The sequence below is a fragment of the Pleurodeles waltl genome, chromosome 1_2 (assembly GCF_031143425.1).
Source record: "Pleurodeles waltl isolate 20211129_DDA chromosome 1_2, aPleWal1.hap1.20221129, whole genome shotgun sequence".
Classification (NCBI taxonomy): domain Eukaryota; kingdom Metazoa; phylum Chordata; class Amphibia; order Caudata; family Salamandridae; genus Pleurodeles; species Pleurodeles waltl.
The window spans coordinates 559,776,289-559,799,679 of NC_090437.1; positions in this window are offsets into that span (position 1 = coordinate 559,776,289).

Sequence of the window (23,391 nt, forward strand, 5' to 3'; positions counted from 1 at the left end):
ACCAGGAAACAGTTGAGAAAGCTGGCAGAATTAGGCGCTACAATGTTGCTGGCAGTCTTCTTGCTACTTTGTTGCAGTCTTGGAGGCGTCCTGGAGCAGTCAACGGTCGATCCTTAGCAGAAGTCGCAGAGAGAGGTGCAGAGGAACGCTGGTGAATTCTTGCAAGTCGTTATCCGAGGAAAAGAACACAGGTGAGACCCTAAATAGCCCTCAGAGAAGGAATGGCCACCTAGGGAAGTAATCTCCTATCAAGAGGGGTCTCTGACGTCACCTTCTGGCACTGGCCACTCAGAGGCCTCCATTGTGCCCTCACACCTCTGGATTCAAGATGGCAGAGATGTTGGACACACTGGAGGAGATCTGGGCACCACCCCTGGGGTGGTGATGGACAGGGGAGTGGTAACTCCTCTTTCCTTTGTCCAGTTTCGCGCTACTCCTCCCCAGCCCTTAACACTTATTTCCAAAGGGAGAGGGTGTAAGGAAATTCTTTGTTCTACCTTCCTGGGCTGCCCAGCCCACAGGAGGGCAGAACCCTGTCTGTGTGTTGGCAGCAGCGGTAGCTGCAGAGAAAACCCCAGAGAGCTGGTTTGGCAGTACCTGGGGTCTATAGTGGAGCCCCGGGGATGCATAGGATTGGCACGGGATGTCAATTCCATGATCTTAGACATGTTACATGGCCATATTCGGAGTTACCATTGTGAAGCTACATAAAGGTATTGACCTATATGTAGTGCACGCGTGTAATGGTGTCCCCGCACTTTCCCTCAACTATGTGGGGGCACCTTGGCCAGTACCAGGGTGCCCTCACACTTAGTAACTTTGCACCTAACCTTCACTAACTGAAGGTTGAACATATAGGTGACTTATAAGTTACTTAAGTGCAGTGTAAAATGGCTGTGAAATAACGTGTGCGGTATTTCACTCAGGCTGCAGTGGCAGTCCTGTGTAAGATTTGTCTGAGCTCCCTATTGGTGGCAAAAGAAATGTTGCAGCCCATAGGGATCTCCTGGAACCCAATACCCTGGGTACTTGTGTACCATATACTAGGGAATTACAAGGGTGTTCCAGTGTGCCAATTAGAATTGTTGAAAATGGTCACTAGCCTATAGTGACAATTTAAAAGGCAGAGAGAGCATAAGCACTGAGGTTCTGGTTAGCAGAGACTCAGTGACACAGTTAGTCACTACACAGGTACACACATACAGGCCACAAACTATGAGCACTGGGGTCCTGACTAGCAGGATCCCAGTTAGACAGGCCAAAACAAACTTCCATACATGTGACAAATGGGGGTAACATGCAAAGCAAGATGGTACTTTCCTACATCTATAATGTACATACTTTAGTGATGAGTGTCCATGCAAGGCTGTGAGTGGTGCCCATGCATTGGTAGAGGATGCGGGGCTTGGCATTGAGAAGTTATTAGATGGTGGGGTGCGTGGGAAGTGGTGGAGTGATGGGAGTGAGGGTTAGTGTGGAGGTATGTGATGACATGAAGGTAGGGAGGTAGTAATAGTAGAGTGTAGACTTACCAGAGTCCAGTCCTTCTCCTACTCTGGCCAGGCCCTCAGGATGCAGGATTGCCAAGACTTGCTCCTCCCATGCTGTGAGTTGTGGAGAAGTGTGGCTCAATGGTTAGAGAGGCAGACCCTGATGCAGAGGTGTGGCCTGGGACCAGGGTTCAATTCCCGCCTCAGCGGGTCTTGGGCTCAATTTCCTCAGACCTGATAACTCTTGCGTCGGTGCCAATCTAATCATGGGGTCCCACTCTGTAACTCTGGGCAATAGCTTGCTTAATCTCCACAACGGCCCCAACAGCACTAGGGATGCCTGGCTTCACCTTGGGGGTGCCCAGGAGTGGGCACTTCACAGGGAAAGCCAGGAAGGGTTCCACAGCGGTATGTGTAAAAGCGCCAAGATGCCCTCAGGGTAAAAGAGCGCTATACAAGTACGAAGTTTACAGTTGTGGGGGAGGAGGTGAGGGTCCACTGCCACCCCTCTGTACAGCGAGCTGGTGTCTTGCTGCAATGAAACATACCTTTCCTCGTAGGTCGTTCCACCTCTTCCTGATGGCATCCCTAGTTCTTGGTTGCTGTCCCACGGAGTTGACCATGTCCACGATTCTCCGACATAGCTCCATCTTCCTAGCTATCGATATCGGCAGCACCTGTGCTCCAAATAACTGTGGCTCTACCCAGATAATTTCCTGCACTGTGACCCTTAACTCCTCCTCTGTGAAACGGTGGTGTCTTTGTGGTGCCATTGGTGTTGTGTGAGGGTGTGTTGGGTAATGTGTTGGAGTGTGTGATATGGGGTATGTGGGTTTTGTCTAGGTGTGAATAGTGTGTGGCTCTAGTTGTGTCTGTGGTCTTGATGTCTCTCTGGTGGCAATGCTTTGTAGTCGTAAAGGGTTGTGGGTATTGTGGGTGTGTGTTTTATAGTGGTGTGGGTGTGGTAGGTGTATGGGTGTCAGGAGTGTGGTGTTTGAATTGTCCAATGTGGTGTTCTTTTGCTTGTGTGTGTCCATTTTGAGCGCAGTGGTATGTACCACCAATGGTTTATCCCCGTTGAATGTCCGCTGTGGTGATTCATGGGTCATAATGTGATGGGCGTTGTTCTGTTGGCGTTTGTTGTCAGGAGAGGGGACCCAGAGTACCGGTCGTCGCTACAGAGAGGTGCCTGCTGAAGCAGGGAAGTCACTCTGTCACTGGTACAAGATGAAGACAGGCAGTCCTCGGAGTGTGCACAACCTAGAAACTGTTGCAGTTGCTGACAGGAGCTGAAGTTACATAGTTGCAGTAGCCTTCTTGGCTACTTTGTTGCATTTGTAGGGTTCCTGGAGCAGTTCTGCTGTTGATCTGGAGTAAAGGATGAAGAGAATCCCTGCTGGAGTCCTGCAATCCGAATCTGAGGAAACACCCACAGAAGAGACCCTAAATAGCCCTCAGAGGGGGATTGGTCACTTAACCAGGTATGGACCTATCAGGAGGGGACTCAGATGCTCCCAGAGTTCCCTGACCATCCTGAAAACAAGATGGCAGAACCCAGGAATACTCTGAAGGAACTCTGGGCACCACCCCTGGGGTGATGATGGACAGGGGATTTGCCACTCCCCTTTCCTTTATCCGGTTTTATGCCAGAGCAGGGACTGGGGGGGGTCCATGAACCGGTGTAAACTGGATTATGCAAAGAGAGAACCATCTTTGCCCTTCAAAGCACTTTCAGAGTGTCTGGGAGGAAACCCCTCCCACGCCTGAAACACCTATTTCCAAATGGAGAGAGTGTAACACCCCTCTCCTACTGGAAATGCTTTGTTCTGCCTTCCTGGGATTAAGCTACTCAAGACCCAGGAGGGCAGAAGCCTCTCTGTGAGATGGCAGCAGCTGTGGCTGCAGTGAAAACCTCAGAAGACTGGTATGTTAGTACTGGGGGTCAATGGTGCAGCCCCCAGGGTTCCTGGAATTGCCCCTCCCCCAATACCAGAATCAGATTGGGGGTACAATTTATTTCTCAATCCTAGATCCTCACATGGCCATTTTCGGAGTTACCATTTTGAAGCTACATATATACATTTACCTACATGTAGTGCACACTTATAATGGCGTCCCCGCATTCATGAAGTCCAAGTAATTGGTAATGGACAATGTGGGGGCACCTCTGCTAGTGCAGGGGTGCCCTCACACACAGTAACCTTGCACCTCGCCTTCAGGAACTGAAGATAAGACATATAGGTGACTTATAATTTACCTGGTGCAGTGAAAATGGCTGTGAAATAGTCCTTGCACTATTTCACTCAGGCTGCATTGGCAGTCCTGAAGAAGTGTCTGGATGAGCTTCTTATGGGTGACAAAAGAAATGCTGCAGCCCATAAGGATCTCCTGGAACCCCAATGCCTTGGGTACCTAGGTATCATATACTAGGGACTTATACGGGGGGTCCAGTATGCCAATTTGGAGTAGAATACTGGGTTACCAGTATGTAAGTACACATTTGGAATCAGAGGGAGCATTAGCACAGGAGTTCTGGTTAGCAGGACTCCAGTGACACAGTCAAGCATACTGACAAAACTGTGAAACATACTGACATAAAGGCCACAAACTATGAGCACTGGGGTCCTGACTAGCAGGATCCCAGAGAGACAGTACAAACACACTGGCAAACACTGACAAACAGGCCAAACATGGGGGTAACCATGCCAGAAGAAAACATCCTTCCTACATTTGGGCCATCAGTTTTACAAATAAGGAAAAGTCAATGTGTCAGTTGTGTGGGTGGATTCAAAGAAATGGTATTCTGAATGTAATTAGGACACCATGGCCCTCATTCTGACCTTGGCGGTCTTTTCGCAAGACCGCCGAGTTACCGCCGCCGTTAAGACCGCCGACCGCGGCGGTATGCCGCTGCGCGTATTCCGACCGCTGGGAGCGTTCCGCCGGAATACCGCCAGCAGCCACACTGGCGGTCGGCGGGAAAGTGGAGACTGGTCAACCTCCACCGCCACGCCAGCAGAACACCGCCCCCAGAATTACGACCCACATTTCTGTGTGGCGGTCTTCTGTTGGCGGTCTTCTGTTGGCGGTCACGTCCCTATGGCTCCCGTCGCCTCCCGGAGGACCAACGCACAAGGTAAGTTGATCGTCCGTGAGGGGAGGGGGTGGGGGGGTGTTGTGTGATGTGTGCGTGCATGGGGGTGTGCGTGTGAGTGTGTAGAGGGGGTGTGTGAGTGCGTGCATGCGGGCGGGGATTGCTGCTGTGCCTATGGGCAATGTGTGTAGTTCGGCGGGTGCGCATGTCGGCATGTATGTGTGCGGGTATGTGTCCCCGTTGTGTATGTGTGTGTGTAGGGGGTGTGTATATGTGCATGTTGGGGGTGTGTGCATGTCGGGGTGCGTGTATGTGCATGTCGGGCTGGGGGTGGGGAGGGGGTTCGTACCACCTCTGGGGGGTGGCAGGGGGGTGGAGGGTGTGGGGGGAGGACTCGGGGGGGCAGTGGGGGGTGGGGGAGACCCCTATCAGTGCCAGGGAAGGAATTCCCTGGCCCCGATAGTGCCTACCGCCATGGTTCGCATGGCGGTTCCCGAACGCCAGAAACCGCGGCGGTAAGCAGGGTCATGATACCGTTGGCGGTCTTGGGTCGACCGCCGGACCGGAGTGCGCAGACTCCAGCCCGTCGGTCATGACCGCCGTGGCTGTCGGAGTGGGGAAGTGGCGGTCGGTCGCGGCGGTGACCGCCGCGGTCAGAATGCCATTTTTAATACCGCCGGTCTGTTCGCGGTCCGACCGCCGCCTCTCCGCCGACCGCCAAGGTCAGAATGAGGGCCCATATCTCTTCCTTTTATGTTTTTGGGAAAGCCTACAAGCCTTATCTTACTGTGCTATTACAATTTTGACTAGTTGGTCAATTGTGTCACAAATTGCAGTTCTTTGTTTTTGCAGGTTGTTTACTGCTGGGCAAACTTCCTATAATGTTAGCTGTAGGAGGCTTGCCCTGTCTGTAGTGTGCAAAACTAGGCACATTGTGAAGGGTGTCCATCCAACTAGTGTTGATTTCCAGAGGTAAAAACTAGATCACCTAATGCTCCAATTTTTGAGGTAGCTTGGTCAAGCAATTAGGCAAATCTTGGAGAAGTGCAAAGCATTGGCTGTACTCACAGTATCAATCATGAGACTCACATATTCAAAGGAATAGCTCAAGACCAATTTATAAAAATACCTCTGATTTTTATATAATTTTTAAGATGAAGATCATTCAGATTGGTTAAGTTGTTTTTAAGATATTAATTTTTATTAAATGCAGTCTTTCTGTGCTTAATTACGCAACATAGGACTTAATGGGCAGTCACTTTCAAAAATGCATATAAAATCACAGTTATGTTACCAGGTTTCGCTTTTGCAGGTTGGTCGAGGACATCGGTTGATCACTGTGCCAGCTGGAGAAGCTCGGTGCCTCTGAGTTCTGGCGGGAGCAGTCTTAGAAAGTCTCTTGAAGCAGGGATAGGGCCACTCAGGGGGACCATGTGGAAAAGGGTGGTTCTTGCAAATTTAAAGGTGGTTGCTTTTCGGTCCCCTTTGGGTGTCAAGGTCGAAGGGGTGTGGGACCTTGTGGGCACAGCTGGTTCCTCGTTGCAGGGCACTGGGTGGCTGGTGGCTGGGTGCAGGGAGAGTTGTTGTTATAGGAGCTGTGCGCAATGGAGTCCCTTGGAGTTGGAGGTGAGTCTCTTGGAGGGTGTCAGGACAATGGGGGCACTCTGGTGGGAAGTCCGGGATGTTCCTAAAGTCACTCATCTGGGGCTCCCTCCTTTTTCAGCTCTGGGGGAACTTGTTTTCTTGGTCTCCAATGTCTACTGACCAGTACCTGGGTTACTAACATGACTCAGCCACTAGAGGGGGCAGTGCCACCAAACTTGGCACACCTGTGAGATTTGTCCTGATGGTTGTTGGTGTGTTGTCGAGTTCGGGTGTAACTTCTGGTTCGGGAGATATCAGCAGGTCTATGAAGTGACCCTCACTGGCTGGTTGGTTCTTGCTAGCTAGTACAGTGATGCCTTCACTCTGAAGGTAGATTTTGGGCCTTTGGCAAAGCCTGGAGGTTCTAAGGGTTTCTTAAGATCAGTCCAGAGGTCAGCTCCTCTGCAGCCGCGATTGTCGGGTCCTGGGTGCAGCAGGCAGGGTTTTGCACCTTTTTTTGTGCAGTAAATCCACAATTCTCTGACTTTGGTTGTTCCTGGCGGTGTCTTCTCTTATTCCTTTTGAATCTAAAATCTTGGTCTCGGGTTCCCACAAAATACTTAGGGCCATATTTATACTCAGTTTGCTACTCAAGTGGCATCTTTTTCAATGCAAATGATTAGGATCACCACCTGCCTGCATTGGGAAAATCTTGTTAGGTCCCTCCTAGCTTCCAAAATCACACTAAGGGATATAAATTCTCACTCATACTCACCAACTTATTGTTGGAAAGCTTCATGCAATGAAACACCTCAACCATGTGGTGGAGTGCAAAATTAGGCTGGAAGTCCACGTTACATGTGTGACAGAAGTGGCCAAAACTCTGCAAACTCAGCCCATGTAGTGTAATTTTTCAAATGCACCTAATCATAAAATGTATAACCTTCAATTACATTGAAACAACAATGGTGGTCATTTTGACCTCAGCGGTCTTTTACCAAGACCGCTGAGGGACCGCCGTGCGGAAGACCGCCAGTGGTGGCGGTTTGCCGCTCAGCCTTTTATGACCGTTGGCAGCTCTCCGTCCTTTTACGGACGGAGAGCTGCCAACAGCCATACTGGCGGGCGGCGGGGAAGTGGAGGTTGTGTTCTGTTGGCGGTTTGGTGTCAGCGGAGCTGCCCCCATGGCTCTCGTCCCCTCCCGGAGGATCGTCGGACCAGATAAGTCGATCGTCCGTGAGGGGAGGGGCGTGGGGGGTGTTGTGTGCGTGGCGGTGTGCGTGTGTGTATGTAGAGGGGGTGTGTGAGTGCGTGTATGGTTGCGGGGGTGTTGTGTGTATGGTAATGAGTGAGTGTATGTCTGTATGGATGTGTGCGTGTATGTTTGAATGTGGATGTGCGTGTCTGACTGTGTGTGTGGATGTTTGCATGTATGTCGGTGTGTGTGCGTGTATGTGTGTTGGTGGTGCCTGCGTGCGTGTCGTGTGTGTATGAGTGTTGTTAATTTGGGGGTCGGGGTGGGGAGGGGGGTCCTGCCACCTTTGGGGGGTAGCAGGGGTGGTGGGGGGGTAGGGGAGGGAGTTGGGGTGGGGGGTGGGGCAGTCCCCTATCAGTGCCAGGGAAGGAATTCCCTGGCACTGATAGTGCTTACCACCATGGATTTCATGGTTGTTTCAAACCGCATGAAATCCATGGAGATAAGCCGGGTGAAAATACCAGCGGTGTTATAGTGACGGCCGCCGGGCTGGAGACCCTGGTCTCCAGCCCGGCAGTCGTCTCCGCCCTGCCGGGCGGAACGGAGAACCAGCGGATGACCATGGCGGTAACCGCCATGGTCATAATACAAAAAAAAAGACTGCAAGCCTAGTGGCGGTCTTACCGCTGCTTCTCCGCCTTCCGCCAGGGTCATAATGACCCCCAATATCTTTGTGTGCTAAAAGGGGAGAAGAGATAAAATAGCTCAATGTATCTAGGCCTTCTTAACACTCTTCTCACATTGCAACCATATAATATGTCTGATGAAAGATTAAATAACTCTCAGTCTTGTCATGGCATTTGCATGAGTGGAAAGATGCATGTAGACATGAGACTGTCACACATTGTCATATTTACATTTAAATGTAACACTGGAACACTCCACCAAAGCTAAGTGAGTTATAGCTGAGCTCTCAAAGTATATGGGCCCTCATTTGTCAATGTTTTGGCTTGCCCTTGCACTACACAAGGTGATGCAGGGTGATGCCAACCTTAGAGTGAGAAATTCCTAGCCACCTAAGGACACTATGTGAGAGCCTGCAAGGGTAAGTAAAGCTGCGCTAAAGCAATGGAGTGTAACTTGTGCACTTGTGTAACACTGGCCTTGAAAATTGTTCCTTGCTTGGATCTTACAAAATCATACATATCTACACATGCTTTGAGATGCAATTTGAATATCACCCACACTCTAAACATTGTTTACTCATTGTAAGTATGTTGCATTTTGATGCATACATAGATTGTGCACATTAGCTCTGTAGTTAGGTTATTTGAATGAATGTGCTCCTACTTGCACTAAAGTCATCGTGACTAGAAACCAGTTGCAAGGCAGAACATTGAGTGTCAGTGTGACAAGAGTGCCACAAGGCAGCATCTATTAGATATCTTACTATAACCATGGACTCTTCCTTTGATGCAGCGCAATGCTGAAGTGTGCATTGCAGAATTGCGAGATTAATTGGAAATGGAATTCCATAGGAGTTTACATCTCACTGTTAATTCACTGGATTCAAAAAGTAAAGTATAGTCATGCCCAAATACATTTTGTAGGGTAAAATAATGTGTAAAACACATTAATTTGTTAGTGTGTCAGGGTGTCATGGTTCCTTCATGTCTCTAAATCATCAAAATCAACACAAAGAAGCAACCTTACATTGGTTTATCAATCCAGCAAACAATGGAAGCCCAACAAAGGGGTAGTACACATGTAGCAGTATTATGATCACCCTTAGCAGTCAAAAGTCATCAAAAGTCATTGCAGCAACATGCGTAACTGTGCAGAGTAGCTACACTTGTGCATACATTTTTACTATTCTTTGTGTGCATCACTGAGCTGTTTTACTTATACATGTGCAATACATAGCTATTATCATATACGTAGTAAGTTGTTCTGGTGTAGGTATGTTGGTGAATAAATATGTCACATGTGAATTTTATTATCCATGTGTGGGTATTTAGGACACTGCATAGGGATTGCGAGGGTCCTTGTGTTGAAATACATAGGACACTTCATAGGTAACATAGAAATTGTGTGACTCATGTGTTGCAATGCATGGGACACTGAGTCAGCACTGCATAACAACATATGAATTGTGAGGGCCATTGGATTGTAATATAGAAGACACCGCATAGGAAACATGAGAGTTGCATAGGCCCTTGTCTTGCAATGCTCAAACACTGTGTCAGCACTGTGTAGGAATATATGAATTGCGAGAGCCTTTGCTTTGTAATATAGGACACTGCATAGGAATATGGGTATTGCAAGGGCCCTTGCATTGCAATACATAGGACACTGTGTAGGAATCATAGGAATTGCAACTGCTCTTGTTTTGCAATTCATAGGTCTCTGCATCAGCCATGTGTCAGAAAATAGTTATAGCATGGGCCCATTGTTGGTGAGGGATATGCATAACACTATTCTGATTTATAACAAATTGTGTCATAAAGATCAATAAAAAAAACAATGGTGCAACTTCTTGTTTTTCGCTATTTTGCTAGCCAGAAGGGAGATATGTTTGAAGTGGATGATGGCTGCCCCTCCACTGTATAGGAGCTGGCTGGACATGTTTGTGAAAACAGTTAAATTAGATCTTAAGGTGGGCAGTCCTGATCAGAGGAGGATCCGCTTTTGGAAAGGGCCCCCCCCTTCGTTGGGGCATATTGTCCAATGATTTAAATCCTCCCCCTTCTTACATCTGGGCCAGCCACTGGGGGTACCCCCCTGGTGGGCTGAGCAGGTGATACAGGGTCCTCCTAAGAACTCGCTGGAAATAAGGTGTGACTTATCGGTGAGGTGTATGAGGACAAAAAAAATCAAAAACATGGTGCAATGGGGGTTGCTGCATACCGGGAAGGGCAACTTTTTATTTCACTTTCTGTTTGTGGCTGGTGGTTGGTGCTTGTGTTGAGAGGAGTTTTGAGAGACATTTGGAGATTTTGGCATTCTTTATGTGGAGCCTGTGTATTAGTGTGCCCGAAAAATAATATTTGTTTTGTGTTTGTGTGTAATTAGTGTCATTAATAACAATTTGTGTTTGAGAAGTGTTAGGTGTCCTTAGTTTTATGTTTTGCAATGGTGTGCTATATAGTTAGTCGTTTGATGGGATTTTACTTGTTCATGTATGCATTTAAAAAAACAACTAAACTATACAAACTGTATTTGTCACTGTCACAAATGAGAGTAAGCTCAGAATGTTATTCATGGGGAATGTTGTGGGAAGCTGCTTGCCTGGAAATCAAGGCTGTAAATGGGCCAGAATAGTATTAGGGAGATTATGGTTGGATATTAGGGGATGGTTCAGGACTTATATAGAAAACGTCTGAAGGTAGATATGGAGGCCGTGGAAATTTGGCTTCAGAAGAAATGTCTTCCGAAACTGTCTAATGAACAGGAACAATTCCTGTGCCAGGAAATTACTAGCAGTGAGATTTTAGTGGTAATAGGGAAACCAAAAAAAGAAAAAGCTGCTGGGCCTGATGGGACCCCTAGTGAACTCTACTCCACGATTGCTGAGGCAACCATCCCAGTCTGGGTGGAGTTGCTCAATTCCATCCTGTTAGAGGGCGATCCAGTTCCGGGATTGTGGAATGAAGCTGTAATTTCACAAATATTGAAGCCAGGTAAGAGTCCCATAGAGTGTCAATCTTACTGTCCAATTTTGCTACTTAACTGTGATTATAAAGTTCTTACCAGCATTTTAGCAGCACATTTAAATAAAGTGGTGGGCTACTTAGTACATCAGGATCAAAGGGGATTCCTGCCAGGGAAGAATATGAGAGAACTCAATCATACCCTGATTGGTTTAATTGATTTAGTCACAACCTTGGGTACACTATTAGCAGTTGTGATGGTCAATGCTGCTAAGGTGTTCAACCACATGAATTGACAATATCTTATGGCGGTTTTAGCCCATTTCAGAGTGGGCAAAATCCTGATAAATGTGCTGTCGAGGATTTACAGCACACCAACTGCACAGATTCTGGTGAATGGTAATTTATCCTCGTCAGTGAAAACACGAGAGAGGGACAAGACAAGGTTGTCCCCCTCCTGGTTTTTACATTTTTTATATTGAACCTTTTGTGGCGAGTCTGAGATTAAACAAACAGATAAATGTGACAGGCACATTATCCAGGACGCTGTGGGGGTAGTTAGGATTTTAGGAGCGTGGTGGGGTTAGAGGTAATTCGTGTTTTCAAGAGTCTGGGGTGGATGATAGGGAAGTTCTGTTTTTTAGGGGTCAGGGGTGGGGGATGGGGTAGTTTTAGTCATGGGGCGGGGGTTGGGTAGTTTTAGTTTTAGGAGCAGGGGGGTTGGGGTTGTTTTAGTTTTAGGGGCTGGGTAGGAGGTCGGGGAAGTTTTCGTTTTAGGGACAGGGTGGGGGGCCAAGGCAGTTTTGTTTTTAGGGCTGGGGGTCGGGGTTGTTTTAGTATTCGGGTGGGGGTCGGGGCTGTTTTAATTTTTAGGGGTGGGGTTTTAGTTTTAGGGGTGGGGTTGGGGGGTCAGGGTAGTTTTAGTTTTAGGGGTGGGGTTGGGGTTGTTTTACACTGAGGAAGTGTGGGGTAGATTTAGTTTTAGGATCAGGTGGGGGGCCGGGGTAGTTTTGTCTTTAGGAGCGGGTGCGGGTCAGATTGTTTTGTTTTTGGGGTGTTGGGACGGGGTTGTTTTAGTTTTTATGGGCAGAGCTGGGGGGTCAGTAGTTTTTGTATTAGGGGTGGGGTTCTTCTGGGCGTTAGGGCAGGTGGGGGGTTGCATGCTGAAACCACACATGCCTTCCCACACATACCTTTGCTAGGCATGCCTTTACAATGAAAAATCATTGTTAAGGCATGCGTGGTAAAGGCATTTGTGGTAACAATGGGGTCTTTGTTCCGACCACATTGTTTAGGCATGCGTGGTTCCAGCATTCGTTGTTCGATCATATATTCTACCCTGATGAGATAATGGTGTACACTTTGGATGCTAACTTTGCCCTTTCACATCTTATGGGAGAAGCTAGGGTTTTTGTGAGGCTTGCTGGTATGAGATAAATGAAGAATAAACTGAAATAATGGCATGGAATCATAACTGTGGAAAATCTTGAGATGAGATATTTGGGCATAGAAATATGACAAGACATAGAGAAAATGGCAGCTATACATTTAGAGAAGGTGGACTGTGAGGTGGGAGCCTTGTTAAAAAAAAGGGTCAGTCTCCCACTCACTGTATATGGGGGGATTAATTTAGTGAAGATGTCTAGTGTACCTAAAATCACCTTTTCGTTTGACAATATCCCATTAACTTTTGATAAAAAAGCCATTTCAAAACTCCAAGGGAAGATAAACTCATTCATGTGGGCCAGCAAGGGTATACGTTTGTCCTGGAAAAATTAAGGAAGAGGGTTGGCTTAGGGGGATTGGGCCTCCTGGAAATTCAGCTCTATGGTTGGACTTTCCAGTTGAAGAATAATAGGATGCTGTTGCTACACCCAGATGAGACCCTTTCAGGGGTCATGTTTGAAGCAATGCTTTCAGGTCTGTCTGAGGAAGGTTTCTCTTACAAATGTGGGGCACTGAAATTCTTTAAGAAGGTCAGGTTGAAATGTTTGCAGGAAGCAGCCACCACCTGGTACGAGATTAGATCCCTTCTGGGCATTGCGCATTAGAGCATGTTATCTCCTGTTTGAGATTCACCTGGAACCCCAAAGTGTTTATTCAAAAGCCTGCTATGCCTCTAAACAAAGTAGTGTCTCTAGATTGGGGCAGATGGTAAATGACAGGCAGAGGTTATCCTGGGAGTATAGGAGCAATAAGGCAGAGGGGACTGTTTCTAGATTTAAGATTTATCAGGTGAATGTGTGGTTCAAGAACAAGGGGGTATGGGCGCTGAACAAGGGCAAATGGTATTGGATCTTCAGGTTCATGGGGCCTCAAAGAAGCAGGTGACCCAGTGGTGAAACCGTTGTATGCTGTGTAGAGTGGATACTTGCCAGATGAGAAGCTGGAGGATTTATGGCAAGCATCTTTTTCTACTTCATATTCAGTGGTTAAGTCTGCTGCACAAAGAAGAAACCATTTCTTCACCCTTCACAGAGTGTTGTGGATGCCTAAGAAATTGGCAAAGATAAGTGGGAGTGCATCCTCTAAATGTAAGAGGTGAGGTAGCAGCGAGGCAGACAACATGCATATGTTTCCATCTTTCCCAGAATTGGATGAATTTTGGACAGGGGTGGGTAAGACGATCTCTCACTCTTTGGGTGTCACCATGAGTTATCCCCTGTTTGATTTTGTTTGTGATAGAGCATCAGGATGCAGATTGCCTCTCTTCTAACCCACATTATCAATGCCTGTTTTTTGTTTTACTTGGTGCTGCTTGCAAGAAGGGAAATTTGTAAGTATTGGGCTTAAACCTCTGCCACTATTTGACATGCATGGAAAAGATCAATGCTCTTTGTTAAGGAAATAGAAAGGAGAGGAGTGAAAGAATTTTGGGAATTGCTGAAGATTTGATATGTTCTTCTGTCTGATGATTATTTGTGTTTGACTCAGTAAGACTGGGAAGCTTATCCCATCCCATGACCCAGTGAGCTGATAAAGGGTTCGACCATGAGTACACAAGGAGGTGAAAACCTAGTTGGTGCTCAATGGTGGCATTATGAGGACATAAAAAAAAAATGAGAATAAGTGCATGGCACACACATTAACAGAAAGAACATAATCAGCAAACAATTAGTAACAATCAAAAAATAAGACTAGGACAAAGGTATTCTCAAATCAAAATGTTTTATATGTATGAGATAGCTCTCTCAGATTTTCTGTGAAATTCACCCCCAAACAATACATCAACGTCACTAGAAAGACATCTATGGTGTAGAAAGCAGTCCCTGGGTTTGGGAGGAGAAGTTTGGGGTTCTGAAGGGGAGGGTTTGGGAGTGGTGGGTTTGGGTTTGGATTTAAGAGGGGTAGGTTCGGTAGGGGTGGTTTGGGATTTGGAAGGGGTGGAGTTACATTTGGTAGGGGTGGGGTGGGATGTGGAACGGGCCAGGGGCAGGGTTGAATATAGGCTCTCTTTAGGAAAATGGGTAGGGTGTTTGAGAAGGAGTTAGGTTTTGGAGGTAGAGGGAGTAACTGTCTGTTATGCATGTGTGTGTTAAAGACGTGGGTGCTTGAGGGTCTAGTGTAGATGCTGTAATTTTAGATTTGTGTCTTTTACTGATTGACTGCTGTTTGGGTTAGTGTGCACATTTGTGTTGAGTAAGTGTGTGTGTGGATGTGTGTGTGTAGTGGATGTGGTATGTGTTGGTGTGGTGTCACAGATGGAATCTGTATTGTTGTTTAGATTTCAGATTTTTTATGGAAAGCCAGACTTTGTCTCCTGGTTGGTAATCTGGACTTGATTCCTTTCTCAATATATAATTTTTTTGTAAATAGCCTTAGCTTTAGTTATTTTTGTCATAGCTGTTGCAGCAGGTTAGTCATTTCTGGTTATTTAGAGGTTAGGTTTGGCACTTGCGTCTCGGTTTGTAGGTTTAACAAGGGGATGAATTATGGATGAAATCCATGATTAGCAAAAAAGGCAGACATATTTGTAGACATGTAGTTGAGATTGTTGTAGGCAAATTTGGCTTCCCAGAGGAGGATTAGCAAGGAACCTTGAGTGATAGGTAAGTAGCAACAAAGGTACTACTTAATAGTCTGGTTTAGTCTCTCTGTCTGACAAAGCAGATTCAGGATGGAAACTAGTAGAAAGATTATTTTTGATGTTCAGATATTTACACTATACCTTCCATACTTTTGATGTGAGTTGAGGGCCTCGGTCTGTCATGATGATGAATGGTAAACCATGTAATAATACAACATGATGGAAGATTAGTTGTACCAAATGAGCTGCTGTAGATATTCCTTCACAGGCCATGAAGTGGGCCAATATAGACAACCTGTCCACAATTACCAGGATGGTGCTTTTACTTTGATCCTTTGGCAGATTCATAATAAAGTCCATGATCTTATCTTCCCACACGTGGGTTGGCTTATGTAATGGATGCAGAAGACCTTGTTTCAATGTAGCTATGAGCAGGTGTCAACATGGCTGAGATACACAACAAGTGATATTTTAATCCATAGCATGACATGGTGACTGTCAACTGCACTAGCTTCTGAGATGTGTGCACATATGGAAGTAAAGGAGAGTGGAACAACATTATATTCTACTATTGTTTTTCGGATCCAAAAACCGAGCATCATGGTAGTTGTAGCCATCTGTTGACACCATATATGATACTTGTTTGAAAAGTAAGTTATACATATCACTTTCAATGACTATATTGACTATATTGCACATATAAACACATTTACAACTTGTACACACATATGTATATGATTAAACTAGGAGACAATATCACGTACAAACACCATACTTTCCTGCAAAAATGGATATAGTTTTGGACATGTTTTTTAAGCACAATACCCACTATTAGACAGTAAAGGGCAGAGCCTTTGCAAGGGAGGATCCATGGGGAACTACACACAACCTACTAAACAAATTGATTATGTTAGAAGGAGAGCTGCAACCAGGCTGCTAGTAATTTGTATGACACAACACATTTTGTTTAGTCAAAATTAGCTGTATCTCAGTTGCTAAGATTGTTTCAGTATTGTAAACATCAAATTTAAGGCCAAAACTCCATTAGTATTTAGAGAGACATACATAGGACCTACTTACTATTAGGCACTCCACCAGTGATTCTAGTCAAGCGTTTAGGATGGAGGATTTGTAAGACCTTCTCCTCCCAGGGAAAGAGTTGTGATGGGGGAGGCGAACAACCACCAATCCTCTGGCCCTCCAAGTGACACTTAGAAACCAGTGAACAAATTTTCCCCTGCAGGTCTTCCACCTCTTCCTAATCTCCTCATGTGTGCACAGGTTGTTAGCTATAGCATTGACTCCGTCAACAATTCTGGTACACATTTGCCTTTTCTGGGAAATGGTAGCATTCTGGAATTGTGCGTCAGACAACTGTTGCTCAATTCCAATGATTTAATTCACCCTGACAGACAACTCTCCCTATAAACAATGGGGATTTCTCCTTCCTGCCAGAGTGAATTATTAGGAAAAACTAAACTGGTGATCCAAAAAGATGAGGGAGAATCAACTAAGTATGATTTAAAAAATATAGAAGGAGAGTAACACAGAAAACAACCTGTCTCCTCTGGTGCAATTCCTACATCCAAATGGTCTTCTGCAGTGTGATAGCAAAGCATCATGGTCTGAAATGGAGTGTGTTTTATAGTGTGTTTTGCAGGTGTTCACAATGATCCAACAGTTGTGGACTACTAGCATCTAACCAATGGCCACAGCCGTAGCACTATACTGACTGAGTCCTGTGATGGACTCCGCCATCATGGGCCCACCACTAACACAACTGTGTTATCTAAATAGGCTTGGTAGGATGACGTGGTCAACATGGCAACACAGTGATAATCATTGGCTTTGGAGACCCTCCATTGGCTGCAGGATTTAGCTGGCACGACTGAGTACACTCCATCATGCTGATCTTTGAATTAGCCACAATTATTCAAATACTGCGGGTGGGAGACCACTGACCTTATAATCTTTTCAGGCCCTCTGCCGATGTGGCTTGGCAACAGTACAGCCAAAATCTAAATCATGCTTATAGTAAGGATTTGTGTAAGCCAAGGCTAGACAAGGCGACATAAAGGCTAGAATGCCATATAAGATAATGAAGATAATGTGACAGGCTGCACAAGTTCTGTTTGTGTGGCTTTGTAGATACACGTCCAGCTATCACATTTCTCTGTGTTGCCTTGCATGTCAATAGTGTACGCCAAAATGTAGCTAACTATGCTACTTGATGTATATCCAAAATGAAGTATTTGTTCCTGTTTAACTAACATATGTATGGACAATAGTCGATATTGTTTTGATAATGAGTCATGATTTTGTAATACCAACGTGTATGGTATAGAAGTGTGAGTGTGTTGCAAGTTAGAAAATTGATATAATTTAAACTGACTTGTATTTCAGGTGAACCTGCACCATTCTCAAGAAAGGACATTGACTCCTTCGAAGATCTAAATGCTGAATGTGTCATGACTTCATGTCTGTAGGTCTGTAATAAATAAGTGTGTGAGGCATATATGTTTTTACATTTTAGAATGTATAACAATGCCAATAACAATGTGGTTCATATCACTCTGAATGAAAAAACAAATACTACTGTAACTGTCTTGTTGAAGCTACAAAATGTAAATGTAATTAACATTCACTAAAGGTCTTGGTAGGTAATTAATCTAACTTAATTCAAATGTGGGTATTGCATAATTCATATTGTGCCTGCATGTCATATAGTGCAGAGCAGTTACTATTTGCAAGATAATTACTCACATGAGGTATACCAGTACTACACACTGCATGAACATTATGCACAGTGTATGCAGGTTAGAGATCACATTACAATCAGGGCACAACATTGTGATGCTGGAAATGTGGCACTTGCTTTGCAACTTTACGTGTATTGGTATCAATACCTATTTACTACCATTTTCAATCAACCATGTGGTGGTGCAGTTGAGTGTGACATTTCTCAAAAGTAGATCCAGTCCCACACTTTGAAGGCTGGCCAGTGGTGTATGAATCAACATTCTGTCTCAGGGTGTTAGAGCCTCTAGCAGAGGTGTCCATGTTAGTCCTATGCAGAAAGGAAGAAAGTGGCCCCATATGTCTCACGGCCTGAAGGTTGTGTGGATTTAGCTCAGTTTATATTGTGCACATCATATTGCTGAGAAACAAGTCTGTCAGCTTGTCTTGCAAGCTGTGTGAGTGTAGGTGTTCCCAGGGTATAGAGCATGCCCTGTAGCCTAGCAGAAGTCCCAGGGCTGCCAGTCTGTGTATCCCCAATAATATGTATTTGATACAGCACAAAAGGGCAATAGTCGGTTGGAGGGTCCAATGCAGCTCCAATGGTCCCCCAGCATGGATGCCAATGCACTTTAGTGTCTGCAATGCAGGACACAACACACTAGTTAGCATATATTTACTTATCAATGACTGGATCCGTGGGAATTGTTTGACAATGTATTTAGAGTCTTAGCACAATTATCAGGAGGTGTGTATGGTCACAAATGGTGTTGATATTGTTATAGCTAATGCAGATGGTCATCTACATGATGGGAAAGATTTGAGAAACATTCATTCAGCCCTGTGTATCAAGACATTTAGCTGTAGTGCAATTCATGAAAGGAAGATGGCAGGAATGGAAAATATTAAGCAATGTAATGCTAATCCTTTCCTTGCACTGGGTATAATCTGGATGCCAATACAGTCAGCCTAGTGTCATGTTCGAAAGGTGCCTGCATTGGAAGCTGCTTTAAAGGTGCATGAAGACACACCTTGATGCACACATACCAATCCCTAAGGCTATTTTTTCCTCATATGTGTGCTACAGAATTCAGCACACATACAATGAGTTTCAAATAAATCCTGGACATTTTTCCCTCTTTATTCCTCCCCTTTGAAGACATTGAATTTCTACATAATCACATGTTCACCAGTCTTGATAATTCTGGAAATATGCCACTATATATGCGTGGCCTCATGGTAATACTCACCCTGCACTCATAGAAGTGTTCCCTAGGGGACCAGTGCAGAAGGCATCAACATACACTGCCTTTCATCACTCAATATATTCAAAACCACAGAGGACAATGGAAGAAAACCTTCCTTGGTTTGGTACATCTGACATAAGTATTGTGTTGGCCTTGTAGTACGTTGCCTGATGCAAGGGCAACACAACATTTCAATAAGTATTGTCCAGGATTGTTGTGCGTACAACAAAAAGACCACTGAGTCTGTGTGCTAGTAGCAGCTATATATTTTGCCCCAATTTATCAACAGGTTTGCATCGCCCTTTGCCTCACAACGGGGCACAGCATATTACAAAAACATATAATTAGGCCTGGGCAGAACTCATGGAGTTTTGTTACCTGGAATTCCATGAATTGCCAAAAAACTCTGTGAGATTCCATCTAACTCTAGGAGCAGCTGGTAGTGTTCATCCACCAGTTCATGCTGCTTTCTTGCTGGCAGGTAGCAGGATCCGTGCTGTAAAATCAGCACAAACTGCACCATGTTGTCCGCATGGGCGTGGTCATTTTGTTTTACCTGCTTTCTGTTCTTTGCATGGTGCTGGGCCTGATTTCTTCATCCATTCATCCACACCTCCTTTACCTTTTTTTAATCAGTGTTTGTCTTTGTGTATTTTATGTGTTTCTCTTTTTTCTTTTCCCGTGAATGTTGTACTTTTTTCCCTTTATTTTCTCTCTGCTTCTCTCCCATCCCTCACCTCCTTCCTATTTTGTTCTCTATTCCTTTTTTACCCAGTACCATGTCAGAGGAGCACAAGGCAGGAAGTGGTGGCACTAGTGCAGATGCAAGCCACACACTTTGCAGTCACTGCCAAGGGGAGCGTCCCTGCTCCATTTCTAATGAGGTAGAGGCGTCCGCACTTATTATTTATGTGCAGCACCACACCACCTCCATCCATGATGGCAGCAGGTGGCAGGCCTGGGACTGGTATGCCCCGCTGTGGGAGAGTGTGCCGGTGTGTGCAACTGAGCACTGGGGTCCAGTGCACTCAGCTGTAGCTGATGAACCACTGGGCTGAAATACTCTATTGTGAACAGAACGTGCTTGACCTGCTAGGTGTGGAAGTTGTGGGTCTCAGTAAGTAATTATTTTTTTCAAATAGCATTTTATTCACACTCAGAGGTAAGTTAAGTTTACGCAACATTATGAATATTATGTGACCCAGCTTGAGCTAGCCAGGTGCTCTGTGTTATGTGATTGTATCCATTGATGCTTGTTTGGGCTGATTATTTAAGAAGTCATGAAGACTCCTCTGTCCTCCTGTCACTAAGATTGTGGTAGTAAATAATATCAGTGAGTTAGTTTTCTCTGTGCCATTCTTTATGTAGTTCATACAGTTCCAATCTTCCAGTGATGTGTAATTTGCATCTATTTATTGAAAAGGGAGACTGAGCTAGCCCATCAAAAGGGATACCAACTAGAAGCAAAGATCACTTATTGCAAAGCATTAGTAGTTTCAAATGTAGTTTAGGTTTAGAAAATTAGGAATAGTGCTTAGGTGTAGGAAATTAGCCAGACAAGTCAACTCAGTATACTAGTACTATAGGCGATCTGATTCAGAAAAGCACAATGTTACTGGATTTGCCTTTGCCTTTGCAAAAACATTTTTGGTAGATTAACTGTACCACTAACCATTTTTTTAGTCTTCTTTTTTTCAGTACTCATAGGCAAGAAGAAGAAGGCACCATTGAAGGTTGTTCATGGTGAAGGGGCTGCCACAACCAGTGCTGCAGCGGGTTGAAGTTCCACCACCACCAGCGCTGCGCCCGCGGCTGATGGATCCACTAGCCCCAGTAAGTCCAGTTATTATTTATTTCCCTGACTTTTGCCTCTCCCCATTTACAATAGTTTTGCTTTGTTAATTTTTTTATGCTGTCTCCTTTTTTCAACTCCTCTTGTATCTAATGTGTGTTAAATTCTTGTTCTCCTTGCATTATCCTTTTTGTCTATGTTCCAGTAACTGACTTTCTCCACTCTGTACAAGTCAGTACCTTCTTATGCTTCAACTGAGCTTTCCCTCTTCCCTTACATCTCTTCTAGACTGGTTCTGTAGTACTAGGATATATTTTAGGTACTCTACTGTGAAGATTGCAGGACTGAACAAGCTATTTTTCCCTAAGCATGTTTGTTTAGAAGGCTTTCTTTTATTTGCTCATGCTCAAACAGTAGAATGAGAGAGTGACCACGGTAGACCCATCCCCATGTTGTGTTGTGTTCTATCATTCATTTTATACCAACGGTTTCCATGACAGTGCAGTATGGCAACAAAGTAGTATGAGGCATTTGCTAAGCATGACCATATGTCCTTTATCAACCTATTTATTCAATCCTTCATTGCACTTCAACGACTCAGAGTCATCAGCTCTACCCTTCCCTTACAAAAAGTTCTTGGATGGCTTGACTAGCTGGCTTTTTTTAACATTTTCTACCAACAAAATACCCAAAGTGATATTTTAAATAGAAGATACTGCTAACTGAACTCTAGTAATGTCTTGCAGTTGTATTTTGTTAAAAAAAATAATAATACGGGGAGGCATCTAAAATGAGTAATGTTTTTTCTAGCTGCAGAGACCACCAGTGCTGGGGCCAGTGTCAGTGTGGCAGATGCAGCAGCAGAGGCGGCTGAAGGGAGAGTACCAGTGCTGGCAGGGACAGGTGATGGTAAGCTATATTGCTTGCTTATTGACAAAAATTATTAGTATATACTTACTGTATTTGTTAAGAGAGGCAAATATGTACCCCACCTATTATCATTCATCATCTTTGTGCCCATGGCATGTTGCTACCCATGACCCAACTGCAACATGGTTAAATTCAGCACTGCAGTGTTGGCTGAGCAATGTGTTTCTGCTTTAGGTAATGCAGCATTTACAAAGTTTTATATGCATTGCAAACTGAAAACAAGGTATGATTCCCTCCCAGTGCCTACTCAGTTCCCTTCTAGTACATCACTCCTTTATTTTTTCCTTCTCTCCCAGACTACAAAAAGTTTTACAAAATTAATTATTGACACGTGCCACTTTTTTTCTGCCAAGTAACTTACTTACATTTATTTCATGTCTTCCATAAAGGATTTACACCTCTTCAAATTTTTCCCTTTCGAGTTTCGACATTCATCAACCACAATGACCGATTAAGCCAAAGCATAGCACATGATGTTCACTGACACCCACTATTATATTGCACTATTAGCACTAAAATATAGCAAAACCTCTACTTACCCAGCCTAGACCCTCCAACTTACCCTGCAGGAGAGTAAGTTTAGATTCCTTTCCTTACTGACAAGCAAATGTATTTGTTAAAAATATTTGTGGTGGAGAGCAAGGCCACGTCGTAAAGTGAGAATAAGTGCATGATTTTGGGTATTCTGTGATGAATCTTATAAATAAATTCTATATCCCGCTCCATTCCCTTTGTTGCAGTGCATCGTTTTTCCTTCGATCTACTTACAGCAGACAGAATCTCATCCACATTTTGTACATGACAAATATGACGTAATATCAATATTATTCATCTGCCTCTTTGGAGTCAGGGTGGAAATTGAAAGGTATTTTGGAGAAGAGCAGAGCCACTGAAATTAAAGTAACATAATTGTCCATTACAGCTGCCCCAAATGCAGACTGCTGAGAGTATCAAAGTACATGACGCGCAAGCATGCCACCATTAATTTAGCACAACAAGAATACTTGTGCTGCATAGTGCATACTGTCTAACTCATTAATGAGAGGTAATTTATTTTTCATTTTGCACACAAAGGGGGTCATTCTGACCTCGGTGGTAAAAGGCTCTTACCGCCGGTCAGAAGACCGCCATTCGACCGCCGCGGCCGCGGTAACCCGCCACGGTCATTCTGACCCACAACTGCCAAGCCGCCAAAAACCCGACATCCACGGAAGGCCGCCTCATCAGCGGGCAGCGATAAACTGGAGATGACCAAACCTCCACCGCCACGCCAACACAAACACGCCCATGCCATTACGACCCACGAATCCACGCGGCGGTCATTCAACCGCGGTATTCCATTGGCGGTACACACCGCCGCGCTCAAAATACACACCCAGCTCCAAAACCCAGCCACATTGGACAATTTGAAATACACACACCTGATACACATACAAACACCACCCCCACACATCCAAGTAACTATAAAACACACACCCACATCACCCACAAACCCCCACTAGTTGGAAATCGGAGAGAAGGCGATAGAGAGAGAGCGAGCGAGCACAGCAATCGAAAACCCCAACACACACAGGAACCCAACATCATCAACTACACCACATCTACGCACACATCACCACACACCACCACTCACATCACCACAAACA